At 45.7% G+C, this 8,193-nt stretch overlaps 1 long non-coding RNA gene across 1 annotated transcript; it reads left to right on the forward strand.

The window, feature by feature from the left end:
• Positions 1-5,760: 5,760 nt before the first annotated feature.
• Positions 5,761-7,817, forward strand: LOC115466218. The gene is made up of 3 exons (XR_003941516.1): positions 5,761-5,861; positions 6,747-6,830; positions 7,389-7,817. It is a non-coding gene; the product is annotated as an uncharacterized LOC115466218 (long non-coding RNA).
• The last annotated feature ends 376 nt before the right edge of the window (positions 7,818-8,193 follow it).

The raw sequence follows: 8,193 nt of genomic DNA on the forward strand, positions 1-8,193 counted from the left end.
CCTACCTTCTATCCCACAGACTTTTTGGAGCCTGCCTTTGGCTAATGTTTAATGTCCGTCAAATTTCTCATGCCTCAGGAGGGTTAGTGTTAAAACAGCTTGTTGTAATCATGGAGCCTTCCACTCCGCATTTTTCATACTTTATTCAACAAATCTTTCATACTTTTGTTCAACAGCGGTTAGCTTAGCGGGGTTAAAAATAAAGGTTTGGACAGCTTCCTAAAGGAAAAGTCCATAGATTAATAATTAAAATGACTTGGGGAAAATCCACTGCTTATTTCTGGGATAAGCAACATCAAATATATTGAACTTTTGAGGGGGATCTTGCCAGGTATTTGTGACCTGGATTGGCCACAGTTGGAAACAGGATGGACCTTTGGTCTGTTCCAGTGTGGCAATACTTATGTACTTCTGATATTCTCTTTTTCAGTTCAGCTACTGCCCAAAGGCCCTGTAACAGTAGATACTGAAGTGACATTACAGTGCAAACACTGTGTGGTATGATCAATGAAGGACAATGTTTGTCAGGCCGAAAAGATGTGGAACTGACTTGGCACAATGACATGGGCCACACTTGCCCACCTATAAAAGGTAGCAGTTCAGCACCACGAACCAAGGCCACTGCAAAAGTCATGGTGACAGAATCTGACCACCTGAGGAAATGGACATGTAACCTCTGTGTCCACAACCAGACAAAAGCACTCCAGCAGTATATGATGACGGTGAAAGGTAACTTTGGTAGCCAGAAGGGGGACAACACTACATGTTTGAACAACTTATTTTTTTTATTCACAACCCAGGTGCATTGTGGTAGTTGTGGTCCCTGGATCTTCCAGAATGCATGATTATATCAGGACACGAAGGGGATTATTTAAAAAAAAAACAAGACAAGCTTAATCTCACCTTCCAGAAATCAAATCACTAGGGGGCCCTTTTTGTAAGCCACGTAAGTGTCTACACGCGCGCCAAAATAGAGTTACGGCTACCGCGTGGCTCTTGTGGTAATTTCATTTTTGGCGCGCATCTGCTACGCGTGTCAAAAAAATAATTTTATTTTCGGACGCACATAGGTCATTACCACCCGGTTACCACGTGAGTCTTTACCGCTAGGTCAACGGCTGGTGATAAGGTCTCAGACCCAATATGGATGCGTGACAATTTTGATTTTACTGCATGTCCAGTTTTGGCAAAAAATTTTTTAAAAAGCCTTGTTTTACAGGCATGCTGAAAAATGGATTGGCCCGCGCCCAAAACCCGCGCCTACACTACTGCAAGCCATTTTTCAGTGCACCTTAGTAAAAGGACCCCTAGTCCTCCACCATTCATCCCAACCTTTGACATAAGATAATCCACTGAAGACTCGCAGCCCCACCTTCACCAGTTACACGTTGAACGTCCTGGTGGGTTTCATCTTTACGTTTTCTCTTTCAGTAACTTGATGCTCTGCTCTTACAGACCTTCGGGCTCTGGAGCTGTTTGTGGCAGAAGGAGGCTCTGTAGAGTTTCCCTGCATTGACCCTTCTGACCTTAAAGTCGATGATCAGCTGAAGTGGTTTTTCCAAAAAATCAGCACTTCCGAGTATAGGAGACTTGCCGTCAGTTCCGCTTCTGGCCCTGTGAACTGTATCGAGTGTGATCCCTCACCACGCCTGCACCTCCTTCCCAACACCTCCGTTCTTCTGAGAGACATACAAGTCACGGATGCTGGCAGCTACATGTGCAGTAAATATAACCATGAAAAGCCACTTAATACCTTCAAGCTTGCTGTGTTATCAGGTGAGGCTACGCAGCTAAAACTGAACTCTTTGGGCCTTTTCCATTGCTGAAGGCAGAAGTCTGGTGATGCTTTTCTCAGCTCAAACATTAGACCCGGTGTTCAGACCTGCTGTGCAATTAGTGCTACTCTAGTCAAGCAGTGCTTCTCATCCCAGCCAGTCTAGTTTTCAGGATATACACAATATGCATGAAATAGATTTGCATACCAAGAAGGCAGTGCATGCAAATCTATGGTTATGTAATGCAAGGTTCCACGTTAGGAGTCACCGTTCATGATACTTTGAAATCCTCTGCTCAGTGTGCTGCGGCGGCTAAGAAAGCAAATAGAATGTTAGGTATTATTAGGAAAGGAATGGAAAACAAAAGTGAGGACGTTATAATGCCTTTGTATTGCTCCATGGTGCAACCGCACCTCGAATATTGTGTTCAATTCTAGGCACCGCATATTAAAAAAGATATAGTGAAATTAGAGAAGGTACAGAGAATGGGGATGGGATGACTTCCCTATGAGGAAAGGCTGAAGCGTCTAGGGCTCTTCAGCTTGAAGAAGAGACGGATGAGTGGAGATATGATAGAGGTCTATAATAAGTGGAGTGGAATGGGTAGATGTGAATCGTTTGTTTACTCTTTCCAAAAATACTAGGACTAGGGGGCATGCGATGAAGCTACAAAGTAGTAAATTTAATATGAATCGGATAAAATGTTTCTCCACTCAACATGTAATTAAACTCTGGAATTCGTTGCCAGAGAATGTGGTAAAGGTGGTTAGCTTAGTGGGGTTTTAAAAAAGTTCTGGCCAGCTTCCTAAAGAAAAGTCCATAGACCATTATTAAATTGACTTGGGAAAAATCCAGTATTTATTTCTGGGATAAGCAGCATAAAATGTATTGAACTTGTTCGGGATCTTGCTAGATATTTGTGACCTGGATTGGCCATTGTTGGAAACAGAATGCTGGGCTCAATGGATCTTTGGTCTGTCCCAGTGTGGCAATACTTCTGTACTTATATGTTCTTATCTCGTGCATATTCATTGTGTGTATGCTGAAAACCAGACTGGCTGAATGTGCCCCGAGGTCTGGGTTGAAAACCACTGCAATAGAGGACCAATGACAATCCAAAGAATAAATAATTTGAGTTTCCCTGGGTATGAAGGACTCGGATAAGATTGTATTTTATACTTTGTATATATAGAGAAATAACCATTGACTCTCTTCCCTGCTGGTTTGATTCCAGTGGCTTCAAACGCCTCCAGTCCTGTGCTTGAGGGATCCACATTGACCCTGAACTGCTCAATCACCTCCTTGGTCTCCATCAACAGAGCGAGACTCGAATGGAGAGACGCCAAAGAGAACGTTGTAAAAGATGTGTCAAGCAATAAGACATTTTCTCAGTTGACCATCACAAATGTCCGCCGTTCAGACAGTGAGGGCCCGTGGAGGTGTGTCCTAAAAGTGAATGGCACAGACCAAGTCCATCAGGAGTATCACTTCCGGGTCACAGGTAAACCAGGCACCTGTGTGCTGACTCTGAAATGTAATGGGTAGAGGGGGGCGGGTTTCCACACACTTCAGCCACTGCCCACCCCCAAACTCTCTAGCATGATGTGTTATCCATGAAGAAATGAACTCTGACTTGGAAACTAAGCAGCGGCCACAGGATTAAAGCATCACTGGAACTTAATATTAATTAAAAATTTGGCACCATTTTGCATTTAAGTAGAGCCAATGAACATACACTTAGGGTCCTTATTACTAAGCTGCACTGTAGGTGCGCTAATAGAGACACCCATTATAGTCCAATGACCGTCTCTAGCATTAGCGCACGCTAATTTTTAGTACACGCTAAAAAGTTTGTACGCCTACAGCGTGGCTTAGTAAACAGGGCCCTTAGTGGCAACCAGTGGCAACACGTATCCTTTGGCATAGGCCTGCAATCGTGCTTGCCTAACTTTTTTATATATTTATTTATCCATGAATTTATATTCTGCCTATACAATAGCGGATTATAACCAACAAACATAATCAAAATAACACAAATATACAATCAACTTATAAAGCATTATAAACTTACCTGTAAAATCAGACTAACAAAATGCTAAAATAATAAAAATTCTTCATCCTAAAGTCAGATAATACTTACTGTCAATTGTTGCAGAACCCAGATATGTCCTAATCTGCATTCAACCAAGAAATCAGGCAGCGTTCTTACTCAACTTGAGAGGCCCAAATGCTGCGCTGCGTAAATGGTAATACCCATTTATCCCGGCTTCTATATATGGCGCACAAAATTGTACGTGCACACAATTTGAGTAACAAACCAATTAGTGTCAATAATTGGGTACTAATAATCAATTATCTGCACTAATTGGCAGTAATTAGAATTTACACACGCATCTTGCTAGAAACTATTCTATAAAGATGCGTGTGTAAATTCTTGTCTGCATCAAAAAAGGGGTGTGGTCATAGGCAGTGAAATGGACGTTCCATCAATTTGCGTATAACGTTACAGAATGCGCCTAATTCAGGTGCAGGGATTTGCACCAGGTTTCAGTAAACATGCTCTACAAATCAAGGTACGAGCAGAACTGCTGGAAATAAAAAAAAAAAAAAAGACGTGTTTAGATTCAAATTCTCAGTCCTTTTGGTGGAAGGTGTGGGATTGGATACCTGGCAACTTGCAGGCATTACAGCTTTGTACTCTGAGCACTGGGCTGTCATGTTATAAGCAGCGGTGGAGGCGGTGGGATCAGAATCTACATAGTATAAGAGTGGCCATACTGGGTCAGACCAATGGTCCAACTAGCCCAGTATCTTGCTTTCCAAACAGTGGTCAAGCCAGGTCACAAGTACCTGGCAGAAACCCAAATCGTGGCAACATTCCATGTAGAACCCCAAAGAACAGCAAGATTCTGGAATCCTAAAGAGTAACAAGATTTCATGTAGAACCCCAGAGTAGCAAGATTTCAGGCACAATCTCAAAGAGTAACAAGATTCAGTGGCGTACCAAGGGGGGGGGGCGGTCCGCCCTGGGTGCACGCCACTGGGGGGTGCCGTGGTGCGTGCCTGCTCTGAGCTCGCTGACTTCGCAAGTTTGCTGCAGCTCCCTCTGCCCTGGAACAGGTTACTTCCTGTTCTGGGTCAGAGGGAGCTGCAGCGAACGCGCGAAGTCAGGGAACTCTGAGCAGGCGCGCGCTGCGGCACCCCCCCCAACGGCGTGCACCCGGGGGGTGGGGGTTCCGCGCTGCATCGGGGGGGTGCTGCACCTGGGGGGGGTCCACGCTGCATCGGGGGGGGGTGCTGCACCCGGGGGGGCGGGGCGCCGCCCCGGGTGTCCGCCCCCCTAGGAACGCCACTGACAAGATTCCATTCAGAATTTCAAAGAGTAGCAACATTCCATGCTACAAATCCCAGGGCAAGCAGTTGCTTTCCATGTCTGTCTCAATAGCAGACTATGGACTTTTCCTCCAGAAATTTGTCCAAACCTTTTTTATTTTTTTTTTATTTTCAAATTTGTTTATTGATTTGCCCAATATAATGTAACATTGTGCAGGTTGTTGATAGGCATTCCAACATAGTAATAATATTATCTTCTCTATTCTACTTCTAATCAATAACCCCTATTTGACATACCTTTTCCGTCTCTTTACAGTTTCAAGTGCTTTAATTATGCCCTTGGCCGCAAACTTAGTGCTAATAGCTTCCTCTCCTTACAAAACTTTCTCCCCTCTATGTCCCCTCCCCCCCCCAACCCTCTAACCCTCCCCATCCCACCCCGGTAGTGTCCTGTGTCCAAACCTTTTTTAAACCCAGATACGCTAACCGCTGTTACCACGTATGTGGGTGTCATATCTCTGGGCTATCATTATTCATTTGTTTTATCAGAAGTTTATGGAAGCAGTGGAGACTGTCAAATAGTGCATTAGAGAATGTCAGTTGTTTATCTGTCTACAGCCCCAAACTCTACAGGGGATGCCAACAAGTATTACATCATCGTGCCAGTGGTCGCTGGCGTGGCACTGCTCCTCATCCTGCTGATCGCTATCATCTGCCTTAAGAAATGGAGAAAAGGGAAGATCGCTGCAGTGGGTAAGGCACTGAGGGCAGCTCAGCCACTTGGAAAGACGGGTTCCATCACCCCCCACCCTAGGGAGGTAAGGGTTGGAGTTTTTCACACAGATGCTAAGTGACCTATTTCTGGAGGGAGACTAGAGGCCAGTCCTAGTGGTTTGACGTTACTGCCCCAAATCCACTATGGTAGTTGTGCTTTTAACTCCTAACCCTTATTCACTTGTTCAGAACCCTTATTTTATCATCCTCACTTTAATATTCCCTTATCTCTTGTTTGTCCTGTTTGTCTGTCCTAATTAGATTGTAAGCTCTGTCGAGCAGGGACTGTCTCTTCATATTCAAGTGTACAGCGCTGCGTACATCTAGTAGCGCTATAGAAATGATAAGTAGTAGTAGTATCAGTTCGTGGAATTAGCGACGCTACAGCTGACAGAATGGTTGGGGAATGTGTATTTGTGTGTGGGAATAAAACCGAGTTAAGTCTAGGAAAGAGTGTTTAACCAGCTGTTATGTGCAACATTCAGATTTATGGACCCCCCCTCTTCCCCCAAGAGCTGACCATTAACCAGAGCAAAGCAACAGGAACCTACATGTTCACAGGACTGCATGGAAAGCTTCCAGACACATTAAGCACTTGTAAACGAAATAGAACTGTTCATCTCATTGGCTGACAGAAGCTCACGTGACCATCACTCATTGATTAGCAGCACATCAGCAGCAAGGGAAGCAGAATCCTACAGCTGAAGGGCATTATTTGACACCTTCTGCCCAGTTGTCTTAATAGGGATGCTTTCCTCCTACTCCCATCATCAGCAACTATACACGTAGTGACGCTCGGGAGAAGTAAAAGATTAATGGTATTAACTGATCAGAAATTCTTTATGCTTTACTGGGTGTTTGCAGGTGAACGAAGTCACGCTAGGAACACAGCCAGCCAGCCAGCCAGATACTGTGCCTATGCGAAACCAGGATCCACAACTGGAACAGGTGAGGTTTCATGGAATGAACAGATCAGGCATTACAGCTCTGTATAGACTGCCACACAGGGAGAGTTTGCGACAGTGGTGAGATTGGATCCTGGGTCTGCCGGTATCACAGTTTTGCTCTCTTTAATAAGCTCTCACACAGGGAGAGTTGGTGGCAGTGGTGGGATTGGAGCCTGGATCGGGAGGTATCACTACTCTGTGCCCTCTGCAAGAAGCAGTCACACGGAGAAAGTTTGGGGCAGTGGTGGGATTGGAGTCTGGGTCTGCTGCTGGCACAGCTCTGTGTTCTCAGCACTAAGATGTCACATGACAGATGGTGGGAGCAGTGGGATTGGAGCTAGGTCTGAACCTGTATCTTCAAGTGTCATGACTCTCTTCACAGCAAGAATTGATGGTAGTATCAAGACCTGAGCTTGAGTCTGCAGGTGCTACAGTTGTATGATGAGAGGGTGAAGCCCTGACCGCTTAAATCATAGAGCTCATGTTGGAAGGGAGTCATCAGCCCTGATCACAATAATACAATGCTGACAGTAGTTTCTCTTGTCAATTGCCCTGGCAGGCTGATTCTGATTGGGATGATGTCCAGTATGTATCGATCACACACCAGAGCGCTAGACAGATTCAACCTAAAGAGGGCACCAAGGAGTCTGTGATCTACGCAGTCCTCGCTGACCAGAACAAAGACTGAAGCGGGCCACTGGCTCAGACCAGGCTACCATAAAACACCACCTGACAGAGCTGCAGACTTCTCAGGACTTGAAGCAAAAAGGCATTTACTACCAGAAAACCAAGGGACTATATCAACACTTCACACTTTCCATCTTTAGTATAGAAATATGGCGATGGTTATGACCGCTAGCCAATGTTGTTTGACATCGATACACTAACCTCATTGGTATTACATGGGAGCTGGAAACAGGGAGGCTGGGATATATGAAAATTATGAGCTAGGGAGCACATGGGCACTTCATCCGTGGCAGAAATTTGCACCAAAGCAGGGGCGTAGCCCAGGCCCAGCCACTTTCACTCCAGGCCCGCCCACCCAACATCCTTCGCTGCTGTTGCTGCTTTTTCCCGCGGCTCCAGTTACAGCCATCCAGGAGGCAGCGTTCAGCGTTGCCTACCTGCTCTGAAATAATTGTTCTCCCCAGGCTCCGCTGCATCGGTCCCTGCATCCTCTTTTTGTTGCGCAGCGCTGCCATTCTCACAGGCAGCTCCGCTCCCCCCTGCCGCGTCCATCCGGCCCTCTCTATGCACTTCCTGTTTACGAAGGGCCAGATGGACGCGGCAGGGGGGAGCGGAGCTGCCTGTGAGAATGGCAGCGCTGCGCAACAAAAAGAGGATGCAGGGACCGATGCAGCGGA

This window comes from Microcaecilia unicolor, chromosome 3, assembly GCF_901765095.1.
Source record: "Microcaecilia unicolor chromosome 3, aMicUni1.1, whole genome shotgun sequence".
In the NCBI taxonomy this organism is placed as follows: domain Eukaryota; kingdom Metazoa; phylum Chordata; class Amphibia; order Gymnophiona; family Siphonopidae; genus Microcaecilia; species Microcaecilia unicolor.